Below are 15,011 nucleotides of genomic sequence, written 5' to 3' on the forward strand. Positions count from 1 at the left end.
CATTGTCTGAAACAGCAGACAGCAAGGTCCTACTACACAAGGCAAGGTCAATGCAACTGGAGAGTCATCTGTTTAAGAAAACACACTATTATTAGATGCGAGTTATGCAGCACTTGTGCACACTAATAGAATAAAACCATTACCCCAAAAATAAATGTTTTCAAATGGTAGCTTCAACTTTGCACTCAACGTTTTGACTTTTTGTGTCTCATTTAAAACATTCAAATGAGTAACATCAAGAATATTGAAAATACCCAAGTATTTAATTTTTTAATTACTTATGAAATGTTACAACAATTGAAAAATACAATAATATGCTTAATTTTTTTTAATGAAGTGGCTCCACTGAAAGTGTCATAACCAATTATTAAATATTACTTACTGATAGCAGTGTAGAATAAAAAGTATCCCAGAGTTGACAGCCTATTTAAACTATTATGATATGCCTCAGAGTAATGTGAGTGAAATATTAACTCAATACACTGGCCTACAGAATACACTTCCTTGTACAAGACTCAAGCCTGCACTGTCTCCATACTCGAAAGTTATGCTGGAGTACGTAAGAGTTTTGGGCGTAAAGAATGCAGAAGGCAGCTCCCTGGGGTGGGTCACCTATTCCACCAGGTGTGCGTCCCTGCTACTTTAAATCATTCACTGAAAGAGCTGGTATTACCTGCGGCACCATCACTGACACTTGATAAACTGGAGAAACATAGCAGGCTCTGGAAGAAGGATAATTCTGGTGGAGAGTTGTGCTCATTCGTTCTAGCTCTTGTAGTCTACCAGTTTTCGGTAACTGATGGCACATCTAGCTTTTGTTTGAACATGTTGGATTATTTATGAATGACTGGGCAGCTAAGAAGAGAGTACTGTGGATGGCCTAGTTTAAAATCAGTGACATTAATTAAGTCTTGCACAGAGATGTCAGCATGACAGAGTATATGAAACCACCAAGGACCAGACTTTGATCCCACAGTGACATATTTACAAATTAACTCCATTGTGTCAAGTAAGATCAAAATTCTGTGCCTCAAAAACAGAAGAAAAAGATTAGAGAGCTCCCAATAGAGGAAACACAAGGAAAAACTGTCACCACTTTATCCTCAGCTCTTAAACACGAGTCTCATTTCAGTAGATGGACGTTTTGCTCAAAAAAAAAAAAAAATCAGAGAGTGAAATATGACCAATATCTGGCAGAACCATGACTATGGAAACCCCAGCCACAAGCAGACATACGTATAGGTTTGCCAAGACAAATAAAGCAGCATGCAGAGTAAGCTGGACTGCTCTCATATAATATGTACTCAGTCATGTAGGCCCTCAAGTACACGTGCAACAACTCTCTTCTAAATGAGATTAAGAAGGCTCAAGAAGGGACAGAATTAACCTAAGGAAAAACACGGATTTCAGGTTAGCATGCCAATAGCTTTCTAAAACAGAGACATGATGAAAAGTACTATTTAAAAATTAATCAGATTGCGTACTAGAGGTACAGACAGCCGTTAACCTGCTGTCTGCATAATCAAATGATAGCCATTACTCAAATGAAAAAACCATCAATGGCTGCATTGTGAACAGACGTGAGAGTAAGTCTGTCCACGCTGGAGCTGCGTAATTTGTTCCAATGTTTCAGTTACTGGTATTTTCGAAAAGTATATAAAACAAAAAAAGATCTGAATTATTGATAATAACACTATCATTGTCATTTACAAAGTTTAGGGCTCACAGTCATGAGCCAATATCCATTTTTGCGGTAGGTGCTGTACAAACAGAAAACAAAACGACAACCCTTGTTCCAAAGTGCAGTCTTTAGTGTTTTAAAAGAAGAAAACCTTAAAGAAATACTTTTGTAAATATGCAGGCAAATTAAGCTGATCACTAAAAAAAAAAAGCTTAATTTTTATGTTTAATGAAAGATCCCCATGCAAATCATGGACTTCTAATGAAAAAATAGATTAATTGCTTTTTGCCTCCTTTATAACTCAAGTCTTCCTTTAACTAATTCTTGTTTCAAATCCAAGAACTATTGCTAAATTACAGCAGCTCTTCTCCAAAAAATAAGAGCTGCTAACTCGAGTTAAATGTTTCCAACCATTATAAATTTACCACAATCTTTCATGAACAGTTACAACTGTCACTTTTCAATACGTGTCTTGCTTCTACACTGGATTTTGGTGCAAGTTCTAGGTCACTGGATCTTAATATTCCTATTTCTCTTAAATAGAACAGTCCTTTGATACAAGAAATACTCTCTTCTATGGGTAATTACAAATAGTGCTCAAATTGTTTCACAACATTCTTTTGGATAACCTAAATATAGAGAATTACTTTTTCTCATTTTACAAATCTCCCAAACCTCAAATTATCTTATCATCTCTTTCAAGAACTTGTTCTATGATTTCCAATAAATACAGTTTTCAGAATTTTTTTATTCTGCAGTAGGGCTTTCATGTTCCTTGAACTTAAATTTTTACTCTGGGTTTTTTTCCTTATTAAATTGTTGGAACTCTGGCTTGAACACCACACTTTTATTGGTTAAGATGCATCACATTAAATTAATGTGAATTGAGAGGACAGGAACTCCACTGTCTGGTCTGCAGTCACAAAGTCTTAATAAAAAACTTCTTACCACGTGTGGAAATAGGAATGAACTCATTACAGTATACTAGACTAATACCTCAATATGAACATGAATAAATTCTATTTAGATGACTAAGAAAGAAAGATTTTAGTAATCCTTTGCGAAGTTATGCACAGACTGGACATGCTCTTTTACGACTTGGGCATTTCTCTCTGAAGCATTTCCTAATACACAAAACATAGCATCTGTTTCTGGTTTCACCTCGTGTGTTTCATTGCTCCCAGATATGTTTAGATGGTTTCCATTTTGTTTCTGCAACGATCACAAACATCAGTTGTTTGCCATTGACTTTTTGCAGGATGAGATACCAGGGATCAAAGATGATTACCTGTAGTTGGAAATGCACGAATTCTTAAAGTACGTGACAGTCACTGCTTCACAATAATTGCTGAATGGCTTTTTCATAATTGCCAAGTTCTCTGATCCTCTTTCAAATATACAAGTTTATAAAACGTACAGGATTGAAATATTTAGCAAACTTTTGTCATATAAATACACCACCACCAATTCTGCTCCTCACACAAGTGCCTTACTATGAACCACGGAACGTTCGACTGTTCCTTGAAGTACAGCGGATCCTTCATGCATTTCTCTACCACTCTACCTGGCTCTTACACTTCCTTTATCAGAAGCCTAAATTTCAGCCACCTGTACAGGCTCTTCTCCATATCACCTGTGCTGGTGGCATCCCAAGAGCGTGCAGCAGGACCGACAAGCATCGCACCCAGCCACTTTGGTGCTGATCCTACAAACACTTCAGTGAAACTCCTTTTGTAAGTGTTTGCAGACTTAGAGTCTTTGTAACTCAACCGCACTTCACCGAGCAGGCCAAAGAGAAGTCTGGAGCTGGAAGGAATGCGTTGGCCCTTCGTGCCTGGGCGCCAGGGCCCCCAGCACCCGCAAAGAGAGCTTAGAGCCTGCGAGAGGGGCTCGCCAGGACCCAGTGGGGAGAGAGAAACAACACCCCTGCTGCTTACAACCAGAGGCTCCTTCCAACACCACATCTCCCGTAAGCTACACCGCTCTTGTCAGATCACAATTAGCCAGGCTTTAATGTAAAAAAAAAAAAAAACAAAAAACAAAAAAAACCCAACCCAAACTGCTTGTACAATCGCAACAGATTTAAAAAAAAAAAAAAAGAATAGTGAAAGCGAAGGATGAATTTATAGCAATTTACAGCATGTAGGATAAGGGCAATCGACCCCAATTTGCTTTTGCATTTGGGATTTTCTTGAACCCTCCCGGAGGAAGAGGGGGAGCCCTGAAGCCGAAGGTCAGGCGGGGAGGGCGCGGGGACCGGGGGCGCCGGGTCCTCCCGCCGGCGGCGCGGGGCTGCGGAGCAGGGCCGAACGCGGGGCCCCCGCCCGCCCCCGGGCACGGCCGCAGCGGGCAGCCCTCCGCGCCCCCCGCCCGCCGGGGCCGGGGCGCCGAGACCCAGCCCCGGGGAGCCCCCCGGGGGAAGCGCCAGCCGCACTCGGGAGCCGGGAAGGAGCCCGTGAAGGCGGGCGGGCGCGAGCAGGGGACGCACCTTTCCGCGTCCCCCCGGAATCTTCCTCCTCCTCGGGCCGGCCGGTGACTCCAGCAGCGGCGGCGGCCTCGGCGGCGGAGCGCTCTGCGGGACGGGGCCGCCCCCGCCTCGCCAGCGCTCCACAGCCGCCGCTGCCCGGGGCGGCGGAGCGAGCGAGCGAGCGAGCGAGGGGCCTACCCCGGCGGGCCGGGGGCGGGGGCTGCGGGCGCGCACCGCCCCGCCGGGCCGGCGGAGGGAAGAGGGCGGGCGGTGCCGCGGGGGCAGCGCCGGCGGCTGACTCAGCCGCGGAGCGAGGGCGCGGGGCCGCCCGGCGGGTTCCCCCGGGACCGCCCCTCCTCGGCGGCGGCGGGGGGAGAGCTCCTCCCGCCGGGTGGCCGCCCCCGGGCCGGCTGGCTGGGATCACCTCCGCACGCCAGGCAGGCGGGATGCGGGCGAGCCCGCCGCGGGCAGCTCCTCCTCCTCCTCCTCCTCCTCCTCCTGCCCCCGGCAGCCCCGCGCTCCCACGGGCACCCGCAGCGCCCGCCGGCTTTGCAGCCCCGCCGCCGGCGAGGAGCTCGCGCCGCGCCGCGATGGGTGCGCGCCCCGCAGCAGCACCGCGTCTGCCGGCGCCGCGGGGGGATGCGTGGTCCGCGGCGGCTGCCCACCGCCGCTCCGCTCCCTCCGGGCGGCGTTGGAACTACTCCACGTCCTACAAGTTTGGCGGTAACCCTGCCGGCAGCAGTGCCCTAAGCTACAAATGCAACGGCTCTGCCCCCTCCGTGTCTGTGTGGCTGCCTAGAAAAGAGCAGAGGGCACCCGCAGAGGGGATCCCCGGAGCCGGGGAGCGCACCCCGCGTCCCGTCCCGCCGCGGGTCGCAGGCCCCCCCGCGGGGCAGCCGCCAGCCGCAGTTCCCCGCGGAAGATCCTCCTACCTCCCGCCAACGGGCGCCGCCGCCGCCTCAGCGCCCCGGCCCCGCTCCGCCGAGTAACGGCGCCGTCCCCCGCAGCGGGAGCCGGTCCAGCGCCATCGCCGTGCGCGCCCTCCGAGCGGGGGCCGGGCCGGGCCGGGGCGGGGGCCGGGGGCGGGAGCGGGCCGGGCCGCGGCTGCCTCACCGCATCGGAATGTGGGCCCGCGCCCCCCGCGCCCCGCTCCGCGCCCCCCGCCCGGCAGCAGCGGCGCACGAGGTGCTCCCCCCCCGCAGCGCCCTTGCCGCCCCGCGGCGGGGGAAACGACGGCTGGGTTCAGGGGCGGGTTGAGGAGCGCAGCGCACCACCTCTGCCCTGCGCTCCGCTGCCAGCCATTACCCCGGGGACGGGAGAGCGGAGCCTGGGGAAGGGGAGGGGGAAACCCTGCGCTCTCTCCATCGGCGCCGCGGAAAAATACGGTTTCGGTGAACTAAGCTGCGCATCCCTGCGTGCGATCTTTTCCATGCAGAGTACAACAGGAAGAAAAGCAGCCTCATAAACTTTCGTTTTAAAGGAAGTATTCCCATTTTTTAAACAGGCGAAAGGTGGCCATAGATTACACGGGTTTATTTTGGACGTTTTTATGTGAAGGGCACCGATTCTCATAACTAAGGTATGTGGAGATTGTGTCCCCGTGCAGGGCTGTAAAACTTACAGTTAATTTACTTCATTCTCTTCCAGCGTAAGGAACTTGTCCTACTATTTTCTAAGGGAGGAACAAATCCGAACACTCGAAAGTCAGATTTATTACTATATATTCTACTCTGTTACCACAGCAAACGCTCCGCACCTCATTGCAATAATTGTCCTGTGAGGGTAATACAAGTACAATAGCATTGGTGCCCTGTAGATAGTGATCACAGCAGAGAACATCTACTGGCAGTTCAACAAACACATCAAAGAAGTCAATGAAGTCACCCACTGAAAGTCTACGGAAGTCATATGTTTTCAAAAAGTTTATATTTTGGGGATTTTTTTAACACATTAGGTGAGATATAGTGTTATCTATATTATATTTATTCACTTACTACTTCCTGGCTTTACATTTATTATCTACTCTGACTCTTTCAGTGGCTTACAGGTTCTGATTATGAGCATAGTAAGAGAAAAAACATCCACGATAGTAAAGCACCTTGATCTTTTTAGCAGTGTAACGTCAAAATAATTTATTGCTTAAGAGACACGAGACATGGCCAGTCTGAACTAATTCGGGGAATTAACTCATAATATTGATCACTCTATACTGAAATACAGCACATATTGGATAAAATCCAGATCCTACAGAAGAGTTAATACTTCCTTTGCCTCCAGCGTGGCCCAGATTTCATTCACTGCATATAGTACCCCCAAAAATGCCATAATACAATATTTTGCAAAAGGTAAACTTTGAGTAGTCAATCTTTTCCAATTCATGTTCTGTCTGATCTGTATATTTTTCAGTACTTCCATATATTCATATACTGAATATTGACCCAAAATACATTCAATTAATCATACTTTAGTGTACTTTACATTTTGTTAGTGTCAGAGGCATAGTAACTACTTTATAACAAATCATGCAATAGGTTTGCAGCACTGCAATAGTGACAACGAATTATCCTCTAAACACACAGGCAAGAGGAACCTTTCCATGGAAGCTTTTTCCAGTTTCTCTCTGCTTTTCCAGTTGTTTTAAAGAGTGCAGGAAAGTTATTATCACATTATTCCAGTGGAAAATATACATAAACTTTCCTTCACAATGTGTTCGCACTTTATTTTTTTCAGCTTGCAAAACTCCAATAATAAAAGGTATCCTGTACTGAAAAGAAAATGATACATTTGACAGAATGGAAAATTTGGAGAAATCACCATATCCTTGACTCGACAAAAGACTAAGGCATCTCTCTAACTTCAGGCACAGGTCAATGGGACAACTTAGCATACCAGGGATCAATAACATGCTCAAGCCATTTGTTGCATTAAGGATCTCTTCCTGAGATCCAGCTCCTTACCTGTAAATTGAAGACTTCCATGTTTCACCAGGACACTGGAAGACTATTTAATAACAGTAAGATTTTCGAACACTATGATGATGGAAGATATAAAAAAAATTATAACAATGTGAAAGTTATAAGTCAGATACAATGGTGACAGGTGCTCTCTACAAAATAATTAGATGCTTATTTCCTCCGGGATGACATTCACTTCTCTGAATACTGCAGGAAAGAAGAAATAACCAAGATTACAAAGCTGCAGGACTGCCAACGTAGCTGCTCTCTTCCTAAAATGCATTGATTGATAGTTCAGAAATTGCATCCCTGAAAAGCATTGCAGACTGAGAAAAATCTAAATATGAAGGAATAATGTGCCTAGATATATCTAACAAAATACGTTGCTACTTAATATTTTTAATGTGATTTCCTTCTTTAAAAACAAATTGGAAGTTATACGCAGATCATGAGAAAGGTGAAATTGCATCCCAATTACAGGTTTACGGTCGAGACAAGCCATCTTTCCCTTCCAACAGAAATCCATGATCCTCTGAGATGCTGCAAGCAGATTTACTTGGGAAGAACATAATTTCCTTGGTGACACATTGGAAAGCTGCCTGTTAGAATAGTCACCCGGGTAATCTGTTTGCCTCCGTTACTGTGAGGTTCATTGGTTTTCGACCTCTCCCTGGTCATACACACAACAGGAGTAACTCCCCTCAACAGAAGTCACTGACCTTCTTTCAAAACTAATTTGTTCCCGAGGTGGGAGAAGTCTGCAGGCGCTCATTGGCACCCAGGGCTCCACTTCCTCCGCGGGGGACTCCCATGCCCGAGTTTTGCAGAAGTGAATTTTGAGCTGCTTGACTTCAGTGCTTTACAGGCAAAGAAACTGGTTGTTGCTGCACTGGATTTGTGGGTCACAGTTTCTTTTTAACGTTCTCAGACAAGCAGAAAGTGCTTTAGGAATGCTTCAGTTTTCGTTTTTCTCTCATTGTACATCAGCATCCACCGTGTTTTGATGAGAAATGTTTGTCATCACACCGTACCCTACTCCATCAGGCTTGACCATATAGAGAGACAACACATCCAACTCAAATTCACCATATTGCTAGATTCACTAGCAACGTATTAGCTCAAGGTGGAGATTCAGATATGCAGTTTCACTAATGTAGGATTCTACATACAATGTTTATATGTAAAGAAAAATATAGGACTTTCAGAAAATATTGATGTGTCTTTTAGCTCTTACCAGCTAACAGTCTTCTACTGACCATGTATTTTGGAGTTTGAGTTACCAAATTTATTTAGAGATGAACTTCAAAGTGATGCATAAATACTAAATTCCACACATTCCTGCAAGATGGTAAGTATTATTCACATTATACAGATGGGGAAACTCAAGCAATGTCAGTTTACTTGGGCGATTTCCCAACAACAGGAAGAAAAAGTAGCTACAGTGGTAGGCTTTTTTTCTGCACTCAGTCTGAACTATACATCACTTGCCTAAACCCTGAAGTATAATGTATAAAGGAATATTTTGTCTTTAATCATGGTGTTCTATAGCAATATTTTCAAACAATTCCTTTAAGGAATTACATAAAACACTTAAAAAATGCTTTTAATTTAAAAAAATAGCCAAAAGGTTTTTCCTTGGGCTTTGCTCCAAAATTCACCCTTCAGCTAGGACTAAAGAAAAGCACACATGCTTGAGCACATACAAACACAAGTTCTAAAAGAAAATTAGAAACACATGAAAATAAGGACTGAGAGTGTTTTCTTAACTGCACTCTGGTTTCAGTACAGCAAAATTTTCATTGATACACTAACAGATAGCAATTTATCTTGTGAAGGCACACGTAGGCCCTATCTGCAATTAATTCCTCCCTTCCATCAGACCAGTTATCATTCTACACAAGTACAGCCCATGGAAGCAGGATAGCGACTGCTCTGTTGGGGCAGCTCAGCTCTCTCTATAAAGCACAATTCTATTTCAGTCATAAGGTGATTCTGCCCTATGAGAAGAGTTTTTATGGACAGACAGTTTCAGTTAACATAACTATTATTTTAGTAAAAGCCCAATTTTGAGACTATTTTATGTACAATTTCTATACTGATCCAAAATAATCATAGAATCATAGAATGCTTTGGGATGGAAGGGACCTTTAAAGGTCATCTAGTCCATCCCCCCTGCAATTGGCAGGGACACCTACAACTAGATCAGGTTGCTCAGAGCCCCATCCAGCCTCGCCTTGAATGTTTCCAGGGATGGGGCATCTGCCACCTCTCTGGGCAACCCACTCCAGTGTTTCACCACCCTCATTGTAAAAAATTTCTTCCTTGTATCCAGTCTAAGTCTACCCTCTTTTAGTTTAAAACCATTACCCCTTGCCCTATTGCTACAGGCCCCGCTAAAAAGTTTGTCCCCATCTTTCTTATAAGCCCCCCCTTTAAGTACTGGAAGGCTGCAATGAGGTCTCCCCGCAGCCTTCTCTTCTCCAGGCTGAACCACCCCAGCTCTCTCAGCCTTTCCTCATAAGAGAGGTGCTCCATCCCTCTGATCATTTTTGTGGCCCTCCTCTGGACCCGGTCCAACAGGTCCATGTCCTTCCTGTGCTGAGGACCCCAGAGCTGGATGCAGTACTCCACGTGGGGTCTCACCAGAGCAGAGCAGAGGGGCAGAATCACCTCCCTCGAACTGCTGGCCACGCTTCTTTTGATGCAGCCCAGGATACAGTTGGTTTTCTAGGCTGCGAGAGCACATTTCCGGCTCATGTCCAGCTTTTCGTCTATCAGTACCCCCAAGTCCTTCTCCTCAGGGCTGCTCTCAATCCCTTCATCCCCCAGCCTGTACTGATACTGGGGATTGCCCTGACCCAGGTGCAGGACCTTGCACTTGTCCTTGTTGAAACTCATGAGGTTCATGCAGGTCCATTCCCACAGGCCCATAATAATAAATGTATGGAAGACAGACTACTTAGTAATTTCAGAACTTGTTTTTAAATTATTAACTCTGGATTGGAGGTTTCTTAACAAGCCTGCTATTCAATGAATGTTCCAGGGGCTTTGTAACTAGATTAAAGATTTAATGTCACTTTACGTGATGTGAAGTCTGTTTTGCCCATCTGACTATTATAAACACCGGCAGTCATAGAGGCAATTCTGAAAGCCTAATGAACATGCTCAAAGACTTTCTAACATTTCAATTAGGAATAAAAAAATAAACTATGTAATATAAATAACTGTTTAAAAAGACTAGTAAGATGAAACACTTAATTTAGAGTTTTGGAATTGACAACAGCTGCTCAACTTTCAAATCATTAGTAAAGTCATCTTCCAATTAGTCTTTGGAAGAGATACAAAAGGTTTTAGAGTAAACTTTAAAAATCCACACACATTCTTTTCAAATATCTCTAAGATAGAACATTTCTGATAAGGATAATTAATTATAAATATGGGATAATTGCATTATTGTTTTTTTGGCTATACAAGTTTTAGTCTGCCAAATTTCATATTTCAGTGGAGTAACTCCTGATATAGATCAAATTAAAGGTAGCCTTTTATGCCTCAACTGTATTCCCATCGTATAAGTTAGCTATATTTTCAGTATCGATTTTTGCTACACCATTACTTCATGAGAGTTTTTTAAAAGTTAGAGACTATATTAGAATACAGGTCTTCAAAACACTGGAGGCATAACTCTTGTTTACTTCATATTACAGTACAGGGACAATGGAAGTCAAAGAAAGTATTAATACTAGTAACTGAATAAAGTTAATACATTGAATAAAATTGAATACTACACCATAATTTTCTGTTAATTCTCCCTAAAAAATAGCAGATGAAAAATATATATCTATTAATGGATTAATCTATGAGAATTTGGGGGTCAAGAATAGTACATAAATATTAGAGATATTAAAGTAGCAAGTAATAAACACTGACATTCCAAATCAAATATTAGAAAACACGTAGTTACAAAGTTTAACTCTGTCCCAGCCAAAACCAGGACAAGCCATAATGAAAATGTATTAAGAAGCCCACTTTCCTCATATAGTCTCAGATGTAAAGTTCCTCAAATGCACAGCAAAGTCTTTAATACATTTATAATGATAAAATGTGTTGTTTCTTGAATGAAATTACATGGTCCAACCAGGATGGAATATTGTCCTGAGCACCTAAACAATAAAGCCTGATTTATCTAAGCTCATTAGATGTATCTTTGTATAATCCCGTTAACTGTTTAGGTCAACCTGATTAATCCTGTTGAACAGTATTTTATTCCTAGGCTTCTTTCTCCTGATTGACATTTTCAAGGAAGCTTTACCAAAAGGCAGTTTTTCTATCACCTCATAATTGTGCCTTTAGTTTGAATACCAAATTATTATTGTACTCGGGGATTCACTTCCTCCACAAACCAACAAATGAGCTGACTTACCTGTGCTCTGTCATCACTTCAAACAAGCAGCCAGGACAAAGAGTTATTCATGTAATAAATTATAAAACCTGTATTGTCCTTAATGCCTATGTCTAAACAACAACCAGTCTACAGGGTCAATTTAACATTCAGTTCCTTTACTGGCAACATGCCATAGTATACATTTACCAAACCCAAGAACCAACACAAGAATTTGTTTAGGTAGCTGACCAGAACTGTTAAAGCCGTAAGATATTTCCAACATTTCCTTATTTTTCTCTTAATAGCTGAAAAATTTGGGTGCCAACACAGTGGGCAATAATATTAGAAAACATATAGTTACAAAGTATGTTAGTATTTTTGCTCTTCTTAATGTTAAGATACTTCATTTCATGTTGGATGATTCAAAGTACCCTCTACGTAAAAAGTTTAACTCAAAATCTTGTAGTGTTTTCCAGTGAAATTTGGCAAAAATTGTTCCTTTGCAGAGATATATAATACACACACACACTGAGAGATTTAATTATTAAAAACATGGAGGATATAGGGAGGGAATTGCATAAAGTTGCCAAGAATTTTATTGCTTTTTTCCAATAGGCTGCTCTTCTTTTAGGACTTAATTCTGCTATTTGATATTAGTATAATTTGTCTTTTGTGCTACAGAAAACATGTATTCTTACTATAGCTAAATAAGGCTATTTTATGTGTTATCTATTTATTGCATATACACACAAAGTTTAACGTCCATAGCCACTTTATTTTCTGCTGCGTCTCTAGATATTCTGAAAGGATATGCCTGTAGATGAAAGATTATCAGCTCAAGACTAAAATTAATCTTTAATTAGAATTTTAATGCTTGAAATAAGCAAATACTACTTCCTAATGCTATACAGTCTTAACATCAAAATATGAGATATTTACATGTGTATAATACACGACTTTCTTGAAATTAGTAATACCAGAATAAAAGTACATTTTGCAGAAACTGACATCTGTTTCAAAGTACAAACCTGGGTATTACTTGATTCTTCCAAGACTACTTGAGAAGAGACATTATAAACCTTATAAAAAGACCCAAGCATATCTTAGTTACTTCCAGCTTTCCAATAAAACCTCAAGTTGCTAGAATTACTAATGTATAAAGGCTGCAGAATGGACCAAAGTTTTGTATAATGTTGGCATACACAATTCCACTGAAAGTTTGCCTCATCCTGAAAGTAGATATTTAGGTAGTGCTTTTTACAGTCTAACGCTAGGACGTTACATTTTATGTGGTAAAGTCTAAAGATAAATGAGCTATATAAGCTTTTATATCATTCTTATGAATTAGGGTAGAGTTTAAATAAAAATAACTGGCAACTTCTGCTGTTTAATCTAGTAAAAACATATTTCAGAATTCACATACTCTGAATGCCTTCATCGTGCATTTGTTTCATATTTATTATATTCTCCTACCTTATGCAAGTACTTGCAAGAAGACATCTTACAAATTTTGAGGAATAACCTTGTATGTAACGCACTTTGATCTGCTACTGATACCACTAGTTGGCTGAAGGATTCCTAAAAATGCATTTGCCGTAACGAACAGTGGCTACCATTTGGGAAATGGATGTGTTCAGGAATAAGGGCACTCAAAAATCAGCACACAGAACTTTAATAACTGGTTTTGGGAACTAATATCCTAGAAAAAGAGCTAATACACACAGAGAGATTTGTATGACTGTTAACCAAACAGTGTTTAGACAGGGAAAAGGAAGTACGTTGACAAGGTGAGTAGTTGGTGATTCAATTTAAAGGAGAGTTGAAAGTGAGAGCATTATTTACAGGGCTAGATCAATCTTCAGTCTTTGCTGGGCAATTTGTGAACTACATCTTACAAGGAGTTAGGAGAAGCCTCGCTCCCATATCACATAACACAGAGCCAATTTCATCCTTATCACTCTCACATTTTGGGATCCCTCATTTCTATTGCAGATGGATGGCTTCCAAATAGAAAGCATAATTCAGACAATGTTCAGGAAACCAATGCGGTTTTGGTTATACAACATGGTGTTTAAAAGAGCCTAGCCCCTCGTGTCTTTTTCAAATTTAGTTCTTCAATAAGAATGTAATGCTGTTCTTTGTTTTACTCATTAAAAGCTATTGAACTGAAGTAGATTCCAACATGCATTTAAACTGTTAGTTTATCGAATCTGGCAAAAATAAAACTGAATCAATTTTATAAAGAAACCATATGATTGGACTATTCAGATATTCCAATGTGTAACCAATTACTTTTTTTTTTTTTGCCAACTTTGATTAGCATTTGCTAGTGCACATGAATTCTGGATGGGTAACAAAAGGTCTTGCTTTGCCCACAATTTTGACATTTGATACTATTAAAAAAAAAAAAAAGCTCAAGAATAATCATCTGACAGTTAATATGTTGCAGGATCCATCTTTTCCATCAATGATGGAAGACTACATTCTGTAATTTTACATTTAAAAGAAATCGGCTTTTTAGACTAAGTTCCTTTGTAGTTCTGTTAATATATTGACTTTTGCTGTCACTGTGCTTGTGTACATGCTGTTTGTCATAGCAACATATAGATATACTACCAGCATCATTTGATTGATCCATAAATTCAACATAATTTCTTTGATACTTAGGGACATAAAAGATGCATGTGGTTTTGCCACATCATCTTTCTTTTTAGAAGTGCTAACAATAGAACGAAAAATAATGAACATATTGCTCTAAACAGTAAGTTTATGAAAAGGAAACAAGTCCATTATCTGCCCAAATTATTCTGAAAGTTCATGAAGAGTAATTCAGACTGAACAGTAATTCAATGCAATTCTAATGTAGCATTACACTAACAAATTAATTGAGAAGGAAAATAAAGTGAGAAAAAATTGTTTAGCACCACAATAGCACCCATGTTTTAGCCTGGTAGCCACTCCAATGCTTTACCGAAGTCTATAAAAGCTAAGTAAATAATAATCTACTGTTTTCTACAAAGTCACATTGGGTCACTAGCTGTTGAAAATGTGACAGTATGGGAATACTTCTGGTTAATCCTAATGGTTATTCAGAAATTAGTATATATGACCAAGACTTTCCATGAAAGTAGCCAGACTGCAAAAAGGATAATCACTACTTTGCTCTTTGCTCATGAAATGAAAAAAAAAAAAAAACCCAAAACATTAACTTTGCAGTATCTATTATAGCCTTCTCCCCCAAAAGGGAACATCATTAAATTTACTGTAAGTTCTAAAAATACATATTTTACAATCAGCATGTAAAGTTCTAGGACTAAATATTTAAAGAAAAAAAAAATGCCTTGCTCCATTAAGTGTCACATCAGTGCATATAGTTTCACAGCTAGTCCTGGACAACTCAATTTTGTGTAACCTTAAATACAACAGAACCTTAGTAAAGTGTTCTTTCTTTTATAATAAAAACAAAATAAACTTCAGCTTCTGTTTTATATGCCACTTGAGATTCTTTGCAGTAATTCCTTCCACATC

At 41.4% G+C, this 15,011-nt stretch overlaps 1 protein-coding gene across 2 annotated transcripts in view; it reads right to left on the reverse strand.

The window, feature by feature from the left end:
* PLCE1 (phospholipase C epsilon 1) overlaps positions 1-5,181 on the reverse strand; it is a 172,806-nt gene extending 167,625 nt beyond the window's left edge. Inside the window, exon 1 of one of the 2 annotated variants that reach the window (XM_087764482.1) lies at positions 5,081-5,181. The gene's annotated coding sequence lies outside the window, so the exon portion shown is untranslated. Of the gene's footprint in view, positions 1-4,169; positions 4,330-5,080 lie in introns of those variants that run through there. The other variant, XM_087764483.1, reaches the window with a different exon arrangement.
* Between the last annotated feature and the right edge of the window lie 9,830 nt (positions 5,182-15,011).

This window comes from Nipponia nippon, unplaced genomic scaffold, assembly GCF_047370975.1.
Source record: "Nipponia nippon isolate SJK-2023a ecotype South Korea unplaced genomic scaffold, ASM4737097v1 scaffold_3, whole genome shotgun sequence".
In the NCBI taxonomy this organism is placed as follows: Eukaryota; Metazoa; Chordata; class Aves; order Pelecaniformes; family Threskiornithidae; genus Nipponia; species Nipponia nippon.